General features: G+C 45.2%; 1 pseudogene; it reads left to right on the top strand.

Moving 5' to 3' along the window:
* The first annotated feature begins 299 nt into the window (after positions 1-299).
* Positions 300-9,824, top strand: LOC143656811 (nuclear ubiquitous casein and cyclin-dependent kinase substrate 1 pseudogene; annotated as a pseudogene).
* The last annotated feature ends 740 nt before the right edge of the window (positions 9,825-10,564 follow it).

Below are 10,564 nucleotides of genomic sequence, written 5' to 3'. Positions count from 1 at the left end.
CTATTATTCAGCCATAAAAAGAAATGAACTGCTGGGTGCATTTTTGGCTGGTTTGATTCATTCATTTTGAAGAGATGGGGGAACCGGGTGGGGGGGCTCGTCTGATCAAGAGGCCCTGAGACAAGGAGAGGTGGAGTCTGAGAAGCCAGCAGCTCGGGGTTCGGCGGCAGAAGCCCCAGCGGCTGAAGTTCCGAGGCGAGTGCAGGGTGGGTGCTGAGCGCACGCGGTGGGGGTGGGGGTGAGGGCGGGGGGTTCCTAGTCCTTGGTTACTCCAACTTGGTCCTATTTTGACGACGAACATGCCTTGGCCTGTCAGAAATAGGAAGGTCCTTGATGATTTCAGGAATCTGACGATGCTGATGAACATTATGGAAGAGATTCAGGTCCTCCAGCTAAGAAAATCCGATCATCTCCCGGAGAAGGTAAAAATTAAGAGGCGATCTGGAAAGAATTCACAGGAAGATAGTGAGGACTCAGAAGAAAAAGGTGTAAAAACCAAAAAGGGTGATTCTCATTCAGCAGAAGACAGCGAAGATGAAAAAGATGATCATAAAATGTAGGCCAGCAACGGCAGGCATCAAAAGCAGCGTCTCAGCAGAGAGAAATTCTCCTGGAAGGTGTGGGCAGGGGGGAGAACCAGAAGCAGAGGATGAAACACCATTCCAGGAGAAAGATTCTGGCAGCGATGAAGACTTCCTGATGGAAGATGATGACGCCAGTGACTATGGCAGTTCAAAAAAGAAAAACAAAAAGATGGTGATGAAGGCCAAACCTGAGAGAAAAGAACAGAAAATGCCCAAACCCAGGCTAAAGGTCGTGGTAACGCCAAGTCCAGGGAAAGGGAAAGGGAAAGTGGGTCGTCCCTCAGCTTCCATGGCACCGAGGAAAAGACTCCTTCCCCCAGAGAAGACGACAAGGGGCCAGAAAACCCTCCAGAAAAGAAACCATCTGCAAGACCCCCCTACTGCTGACCCGAAAAATCTGGGGATGAAGCCCAGTCTGGGAGGATTAAAAGTGATGATGGTTTGGAGAGAGATTTTATTAAAAAAGAAAAGGAAAAAAAAAATGTAAGCCTACTGTGCTGGTTCGAAAGGATGTATGTCCCCTAGAAAAGTCATGTTTTAATCAAAATCCCATTTCATAAAGGTAGAATAATCCCTATTCAATACTGTATGTTTGAAACTGTAATCAGATCATCTCCTTGGATGATGTGGTTTAGTCGAGAGTGGTTGTTAAACTGGATTAGGTGGGGGCATGTCTCCACCTATTTGGGTGGGTCTTGATTGGTTTATTGGAGTCTTATAAAAGAAGAAACATTTTGGAGAATGAGAGATTCGGTGAGAGCAGAGAATGCTGCAGCACCACAAAGCAGAGAATCCACCAGCCAGCGACCTTTGGAGATGAAGAAGGAAAATGCCTCCTGGGGAACTTCATGAAACAGGAAGCCAGGAAAGAAAGCTAGCAGATGACATCATGTTGGCCACATGCCTTTCCAGATGAAAGAGGAACCCTGACTGTGTTCACCATGTGCCTTCTCACTTGAGAGAGAAACCCTGAACTTCATCGGCCTTCTTGAACCAAGGTATCTTTCCCTGGATACCTTAGATTGGACATTTCTATAGACTTGTTTTAATTGGGACATTTTCTTAGCCTTAGAACTGTAAACTAGCAATTTATTAAATTCCCCTTTTGAAAAGTCATTCTGTTTCTGGTATATTGCATTCCAGCAGCTAGCAAACTAGAACACCTACTTAAGACAGAACATGGTTTTGGCTATGGCTTGACTTGAAAAAAAAGCATTCAAAGCTTTTTTCCCTTTGCTGATGCATTTTCTCTTTTCTTTTTTTTTCTTAAGAAAACCATCGTATGTTTAAGGTACCTTTTGCCTGTTGGTCTTCTCTGTGCCACCCCTCCCCTCCAACCCCAGTGAAAGCTATGCCACATTAATCACTGGATTGACTGTTTCTTCTTTTTATTTTTAATGGAAGGTATACAACAGTCGGAAAGCAATAAGATTTGCAGTGAATACTATGAAATTTTGCCTTTTGCTAAATGATAGTAAGGTGAACAGTAATCAAAAAGTGTGTAAGGTGACAAGCAAACTCACTGCCCTACCCCTCTCTACATGGGACATGACTCCCAGGGGTGTGGACCTTCCTGGCAACATGGGACAGAAATCCTAGAATGAGCTGGGACTCAGCACCAAGGGATTGAGAAAACCTTCTCGACTGAAAGGGGGAAGAGAGAAATGAGACAAAATAAAGTGTCAATGGCTGAAAGATTCCAAACAGAGTTGAGAGGTTATTCTGGAGCTTATTCTTACACATTAAATAGATATCACCTTTTTAGTTAAGGTGTAATGGAGAGGCTGGAGGGAACTGCCTGAAAAGGTAGAGCTGTGTTCCAGTAGCCATGTTTCTTGAAGATGATTGTATAATGATATAGCTTTCACAGTGTGACTGTGTGATTGTGAAAACCTTGTGTCTGATGCTCCTTTTATCTACCTTGTCAACAGACGAGTAGAACATATGGAGTAAAAATAAATAATAGGGGGAACAAATGTTAAAATAAATTTAATAGATTGAAATGCTAGTAATCAATGAAAGGAAGGGGTAAGGGGTATGATATGCATGAATTTTTTTTCTGTTTTCTTTTTATTTCTTTTTCGAATTAATGCAAATGTTCTAAGAAATGTATATTCATCATCGTGAAAAAAGAATGTTCATATTGTATGTTGATTTGCTTTATTAATAAAAATTTTTTTTAAAGCGTATAAAGATTTTAGTTAGAGATGATTGCTTCTTCCTCTACCTGGCCTTTTAAGAAAATTAATTATCATCTAATATAAATTTATATGTCTATATACATGTGTATATTTGTCTAAAAATACCACGACTTTAAACTTCCACTGATGAGGCAGGTAGGAGATAAAAATTAATTCTGAATTGTGACTAAAAGTATTCATATTTTTCACCAAGGGAAGGGATAGGGAATGGGATTACCTGGCCTTGTTTAAGGGTAGGGTTTTATTATTTCATCACTTGTTATCTCAAAGAGACTCAGAGCCAATGATCCTTTTATCCTGCCACAGACTTTAAGAAGCTTAAAAAATGAAAAAAATAAAAAGCAAAAGCGCCAAAATTGAAATCACTCTTGATTTCAAATCTCATTCTCTAATGGTTCATGTTTAAAATATATATATCTATTCATTTTTTTTTGGATAAATTTATCAAAGATCAAAAAGAAAAAAAAACTCTAGATTTTAAACGGCAAGATCAAGCTATATATACATTACAGTGGATTTCTTTTCAAACTGACCATGTTTGAGTTTTAAGCAAATAAAATATCAGTTAACATAAAACTCAATCATAAAGAGTTGAGATTTTTCCTTTACGAATAAAAAAGAATTGAAATTCTTTTATGCCAAAAAAGAAAAAAGGGAAATGAACTGCTGATACATGCTACAATTCGGATGGACCTTGAAAACATTATTCCAAGTAAAAGAAGCCAGTTCCAAAGGATCACAAATTGTATGATTCCATTTATGTGAAATGTCCAAAACAGGCAAATCAGTAGAGACAGAAAGTAGATTACTGACTGCCAAGGGCTGGGGGATTGGAGGGGAGTTGGGGAATGACTGCTCATGGGAATGAGGTTTCTCTTTAAGGTAAAGAAAATGTTCTAAAATCGATTGGGATAATGGCTGCACAGATCTGTGCCTATACTAAAAACCATCGAATTGTATGTTTTTAATAACTGAATTGTAGGGTACATGAACCATATCTCAATAAAGTTGTTATCTTAAGAGAAAGTTCTGCTGGGCTTCTCTGAAAGCACAGCCTTTGACCCAAGCAGGCCTGTGTCGAATACATGTACTAAGTTGTATGGCTGTAGGCAAGTTATTTATCCTTGCTAAACCTCCATTACCTCATCAATAAAATGGGAACATAAACACCTACTGCACAGACTGGTGGTGAGGATGGGATAAGATATCATTATTGGACAATAAACTTAAGAACGCTTATTAGAGCACAGGCTAGGCTCTCAATACGTGGATGCTGACTGCAGTGTTAATAGCAGTCATAGAAGATGTGTCTCGCATGGTCTCAAAGATCTTTTCATTCATTCTTTCTTCATTTAATGAATACATGCCATGGGCCCATCTTGTATCTGACAATTTCGAAGTGCTGAGGATACAGAACAATCAGACAAAATCCCTGCTCTTGCAGAGTTTACATTCTACTGGGGAGAGAAATAATAAACAAACAGAAAAGACCATGGGGAGAGACAGGGACCTCCTGTCTTCCTTTCCAGTGAAGCCCACTTTTATAGTTTATTTGGTTTTTAAATAATGTTTTGTTTGAATGCACTATCCTCAAGACTAAAAAAAAGTGTATGTCTGAAAGCCTCTGTCCATTCTATTCCCAAGAAATTCCAGGCCCACCTTGGGACAAATGTAGCATCTCTGGTGCAAATGTTCTTTGAGTGATCCCAGTTTGAACCTGATGACCTGACTTAAAACATGCTTTCTTCTCAAGCCCTTCAAAATTGAATTGCTAAAGCTTTCAGTGAAAGTTTATGCTTCCTAGCAAATGCAATTCCAACGAGTCATCAAGATTCGTGTCGCTTATAGGGCCTCATGTCTTTCTGATTCAATTTGGATCTTCTGAAAATGGCTTGATTAAATTTGGATCTTCTGAAAATGTCAGTGGCTTTGATTAAGGAAGTGTGAATTCATGCAAGTTTGCCAGGTTTAGGACGCTTCTCTTCATCACACGTTCACTTTCTTCTGTGACTAAGGCCCATGTCTTACCCAAATGGATACATTTTTAGCCTGAAACTGAGGAAAACACTTGACGGAATGAAATTCCCATTTCTCTTTGCGTCGCAGATTCGCTGTGCTGCGTAGGTCACGTCATGCCCGGATCCCCTGTGTCTCCGGAACGCATCTGCAGAGAGGAAGCTTTGCGCGCTCCAAGCTCATTCAGCAGCCATGCTGAGTTAGGAAGACAAGCGGACCTTGCAGCAATATCTGCTGAGGGTTTGCTTGGCTGTAACGAGGCATTTCTCAGTATTCAAAAGTCTCTGCAGCCTCTTCTCAAGCCCGATCACACGGCAGATGGATGGGCTGGGATTCTCTGATGCTGCGGGTCTGGCATCAGCTGTCAGAGCAGACACAACGACAGTGCCCTCCGGGGAAGCAGCGCAAAGAGCTGATTGCTGTATTTCCTGGCAGGTGATGAGGGAGGGTGATGTGAATGGGTCAGGTACGCCTGTCCTTTATTAGCCTGACACTGGTAACAAACACCACGCCCGTGGCCACGGAAATGAACCAGAGGATGGGGGTTGGGGCCAGGAATGATGACGGAGGTGGGGGAGAGTTAAATGAGAGCCTCCGTGTGGCGCTGGAAACGCTTGGAAATGTCAGCGGCACTTCCTCGCGCATCTGGGTTTTTCCTGAGCCCCAGCGGCTAAGCCTCCCACCACCCCTGCGGCAGGGAAGGGTCCGCACAGCGGGAATGGGAGGCCAAGACAGCGAAAATCTGGATCGTCTGTTAAATTTCAAAAGTCGATTTTGAGCTCTAAGCACCAGGAGGCCGGGAGTGAAATCTAAAACACTTTGTAAATCTGTAGACCTTGTAATAAGTCAGAGCCAGTTTGCCCTGCCCTGGAAGAGAGGAAGATTTCCAGGGCAGAGAAAGGGAGAGCAGGAGTCATGGGGGCAGCAAGAGAAGTGGGCACTGGGGGGTTTCCCTGAAAACAGCTCTGCTCCTGGACCCTCAGGCCAGACAGATCCGGCGTGGGGGTGGGGCTGGGGGGATGAAGAAGACAACAGAGACCCAGATGGCTGTCGGGTGCTAAGGGGGAAGGTCCCACGCCTAGGATTGCCAGATAAAATACAATATTTGGGGGCATACTTATACAAAAAAAATCATTAATGTCTATCTGAAATTCCAATTTAACTGAGGGTCCTGTCTTTTTATTTGCTAAATCTGACAAGGGCGCGGGGTGGGGGTGGAGGCCTAAAAAGTTTCCTCATCCCGCCCAGGATGAAGAAGCCAAAGACAAGGAAGGGCTGCAGGACAGAAGGGGTCTGGGACAGCACCCGGGCATCCCCACCCCATGACCTGGAGCAGGAGAAGGAAAATGTTTGCTCTGCATGCAAGAGAGCCCAGAGTCACTTCTGCTCGAGGTTAGAGTCAGAACAAGGAAGACCCAGCCCCACCTGCAGGGAGCATTCCCTGGGGGTGGGGAAGTGGCAGTCCTCTCACAGTCTACCTGTGCAGACTGACATCACCCAGACTGGAGTTCACACACACACAGCATGTGGCTCTGCACAAAAACAATAAAAGCCCATGCTCACTGAGCGCTCACTGTGTGCCAGGGACCATTTGCAGAGTGTGCTTAAAGTTTTCTAAATACACGATACTTCCCTTTGTCAGTTCTTATAATTCTTGCAACAAATGCAAGAGGTAGGTATGTTTATCTCTGTTTTCCTGATGAAGATACAGAGACAAAGAATTTAGGTAACTATCCCAGGGTCACCCAGCTGACAGATGGCAGAACTGGGACATGAGCCCTGCGCTATTTGGCTCCAGAACTTGCACTTTTAACCTCCTTACTCTACAACTCTTAGCACTTGGGGTTAGGTGTGACTCCAAATAATAGTAAATTCCATTAGCAATGGCTGAAACACACTGGTTTACTTTAGCATGCTTAAAAAAAAGAGAGTCTAGGGTGGGCAGGCCAGTACTGGAGTGTCAGCTCCACAAAGCTCCTTTCAGACTTTCCTCTGCCATCTCTAGGTTGCTTTCAAACTTGTAGTCCAAGAGGGCTGCTGGAGCCTCAGCCATCACATCTGCATTCCAAGCAACAGGGAGGAACTGGAGAGGGAAGGGTCGGTTCCCTCCCTTCCAAACGCGTCCACAAAGTCACATATATTACCTCTTATGTGGTCTCATCTTGCTGCAAGAGGAGCTGGGGCAAGTAATCTTTTGGTTGATCAGCAATGTGCCCAGCTACAATTATGAAAACAAGGAGAAGATGACTATTGAGGCACAATAGCAGTCTCTCCTACACTATTTCTGGAATTTTAAAGTCCCTGGAATCTTATGAGCCGTGAGTAGATTTCCCTGCTGCCCAAATCCCTCTCTCAGGCTCCTTTGAGGATGGAGCCAACAAAGTAGTGAGGTAGCTTCTCAAGCTGTCTGCAAAGAGCTGGCGAGTCTAGAGGCTGCGGTATAAAAAGTCCCCAGTGAACCTTCCTCACCCAGACACCTGGCACCACCCTTCACCATAAAGCAAACACAACCATAAGTTAGTTTTGTGTTTTCTAAGACCTCATATAAATGGAATCATTGAGTATGAAATCTTTCATGTCTGTGTTCTTTCACTCAGCATCATATCTTACAGACATGATCTTCCAGATTCATCCACGTAGTGTGTATCAGGAGCTCATTTCTTCTCACTGCATTTCAACCATTATATGAATATACCACCATTTGTTTAGCCATTCACCTGTTGACAGACATCTAGTCTATTTCCAGTTTTAAGCTATTGTGAATAAAGCTCCTATGAATATTCTTACACAAGACTTCTTGTAGACATAGCTTTTCATCGCTCTTGGTTAAATACCTAGGAGTGAAATTGCTGAATTATAGGATGGGTGGACATTTACCTTTTTATGAAACTGCAAACAATTCAGCAAAATCATTGCGGCATTTTACACATCCGCCAGCAATATATGAGTGTGCTCATTTTGCTGTCTTCCATACTCCACTTAGCAAGCATGGGACGCTCCAGCCTGGGGAGCTGTGGGCTGGGGCCTTCTGCAAGGCAACCACGGGGAGGGTTAGGTTGAGGATCCGCAGGGAGGAGGCCCATGCAGCTGGCCCTGAGACGTGAGGCCCGCTCTGGGCAGCGACATTCCCCAGACCATGGAGACGGCCAGCCCAGTACAGAAGATGCTCAGGACTCACCTGCCCTCCTGCCCAGCAGCATTGGCCTGTCAGCGATGCAGGGATCTGGGAAGGGGGAGAGGAGATGAGTTTTATACACTCAGGATGGGCACCAAAGGGGAGTAATGATCCAGCAATGCCTCTATCACCATACCAAGAAGCCAAGCGGCATGGGCCCCCTCATCTTGAATGGAAGTAATTTCCCGGGGTGGTGGAAGCTGTTTCTCTGAAGAATGGATGGAGAAAGCCATTAGCCACTTGCAGAAGACTCTCCCAACAGAATGTTTGGTCAGCAGGTCATAAACTTTGGAAAGTTGGCAAGGAGTTGGGGTGTCTGGATAAAGAAAAAATCATGAAACTTCTCTCTGTATTTCTTCTCATTTTTCCAGCTTCCATTTTCCTCCCAAAATACTTGTTTTCAGCCACAGGCCATAGGTCATGGGATCAGTGTGGAAATCAATTATAACACACTGGTGCTGGAGGTGTACAGCCAGTAGTTAGGTGAGAGGGGCTCTGCAGACAGCCTGCCTTTGTTCAAATTCCACCTCTGCCTGATATAAGCTCTGTGGCCTTGAGCAAGTTACTGAGCCTCAAATGAGGGTGATAATAGGACAAGCTTCACAGGCTTTTCTGGAAAGTACATGAATTAATATAACTGAAGACCTTAGAGCAGTCCTGAAATATAGTAACCCCTTGATAAAGTATAATTCTGTGAGTTTGGAGCTGAGCATGAAAGCTGCCTCAGCAACACAATTTCTTCTGACTCTGGGACTTCATCAGTGACACAACTACCATTGGATAGGAGAAGAAAATGAGGCACAAATCCAGCATGGTGACTAAGGCGTGGAGCAGCTAAGTATCAGAGCAGGGATTCCCAGCTCACTGGATGGCTCCAAAGCTGGGGTTCCATTCCTTCCACTCTCGCCTTACCTCAAGTAAAACTGGACCGAAAGCGGTCCTAAGAAGGCCTTAGTGCATGGCGCCACTGCCACCTGGTGGCCACACTGCTACATGGCCTGTGTCTAGGGATGCCACTGAAGACACAGACAAATACAAAGATGTCCTTGGATTGGAGCACCCACCCAGGTGCAACCCGACCAATAGAATACGGAAGGTTCCCAAAGCCTCTCTGGACACATTGTCCTCAGAAGGCTTAGAATTCCCATGATTTGAGTTGATCGTTGAAAAGGCACTTTGACGTAAAGGCTTGCCAGGGTCTGTATGATGCGTTACCATACATCAGTGTGTGAGCTGGCCAGATTGGGCCCCCTCTGGTGCAGGAGAAGGAAAGGTTGAGGGAATGGGACATAGGACAGGTGAGTTTTGATGCAGAAAACTTGAAGCATGGGGCATGCCCCAGGGGTGTCAGATTTGGGTGGGACGCTGAAAGAAGAACCCCTTCCTGTAATTCTTCCCCACTTGGCCTTTCTCTGCTGGCTTCCCGACTTGGGTGGAGGAATGTGGGTGAAATTCCTTAACCAGGAGTCCCAAGTCCTCCAAGCTTCGGGCCCTCTGTCAGTGTCCTGCCTCACGACTCGCCCTGGCCCGCCTCACACCCCCAGGCACTTCCACACTTTTGGTGGCTAGTTATTACTTAGGCTGCTCCCCTCAAATCTACTTCCTGACAATCCCTTCACCCCCTACCACTCAGATCCTTACAATGCCTCCTCCGAGGACACCTTGCACACTGCATTCTAGGTGAATACAGGACCCCACGATTTCCAATACAATTCGTTCCTCTGGGAGTACAACAGCCAGCTGCTGTCACTGCCACCCACGCTAGACCAAGTGTGCAGCCTCCTTCGTGACCGTGGCCTGCAGTGGGCTCCAGATCAAGCGCAGCTCACCGGAGACTCCCGGCCTTGAAGGACAGAATTGGTATATGAGTTGTAAGATCAGGTGAACTAGATTAGCGTCCCCAGTCCTAAACTATGTCTATGGTTGGTGTCAGGTCCGGTTTGCCAGGGTGGGGGCTCACATTCCAAAGCTGACCATTCTCTGGAAAATCACCTGCTGCCACTATCCATGCAGCCCTCTCCCACTGCTGACCCACGGAAATGTGCAAAAGGCCAGGCCGGGAGGCAGAATAACTCTGTAACGGATTTACATTCCAAAGGGCCCTGGAACAGATCACACCCTTGCTTAGCCCCTCCCCTTCCTTCCTCTGCTTCCTCCTCTCCTTCACAGGTTTTACCTGAGAGCACTACCCTCACAAATCACCCAACCAGGGGTGATTCTAGGGAACCCACCCAAGGCAGCCGTGTTCCACCACATGGTCTAGAAAGCAAAGGAAGCCGTTCCGTGGGGAGAGAGGAATGAGGCAATGAAGCAGGGAGAAGTAGGAGAGGAAATGTGAACAGATGTTGCCAGTGGCCAAGTCCCCTTATCCAGGTCATTCCAAGGCATTGCTTCAGCCCTGCCTTTAGGCCCCATGAGACACGTAATGACCTTATAATTAATCCCAACTTCTTGCTTAAGAAAATTCATCTTCAGTTTCCATTACTTGCAGGGAATTCAACTTTTGCTGATATGGCGCCTCCTCCTGGTGTGCCCTTCTCCTCCCTACTATCTGCCAGGTTTATACCTACTCGTGTTCTAGCACAACT

Source organism: Tamandua tetradactyla, chromosome 15 (genome assembly GCF_023851605.1).
Source record: "Tamandua tetradactyla isolate mTamTet1 chromosome 15, mTamTet1.pri, whole genome shotgun sequence".
Lineage (NCBI taxonomy): Eukaryota > Metazoa > Chordata > Mammalia > Pilosa > Myrmecophagidae > Tamandua > Tamandua tetradactyla.
This window is presented reverse-complemented; position numbering and strand designations above follow the sequence as displayed.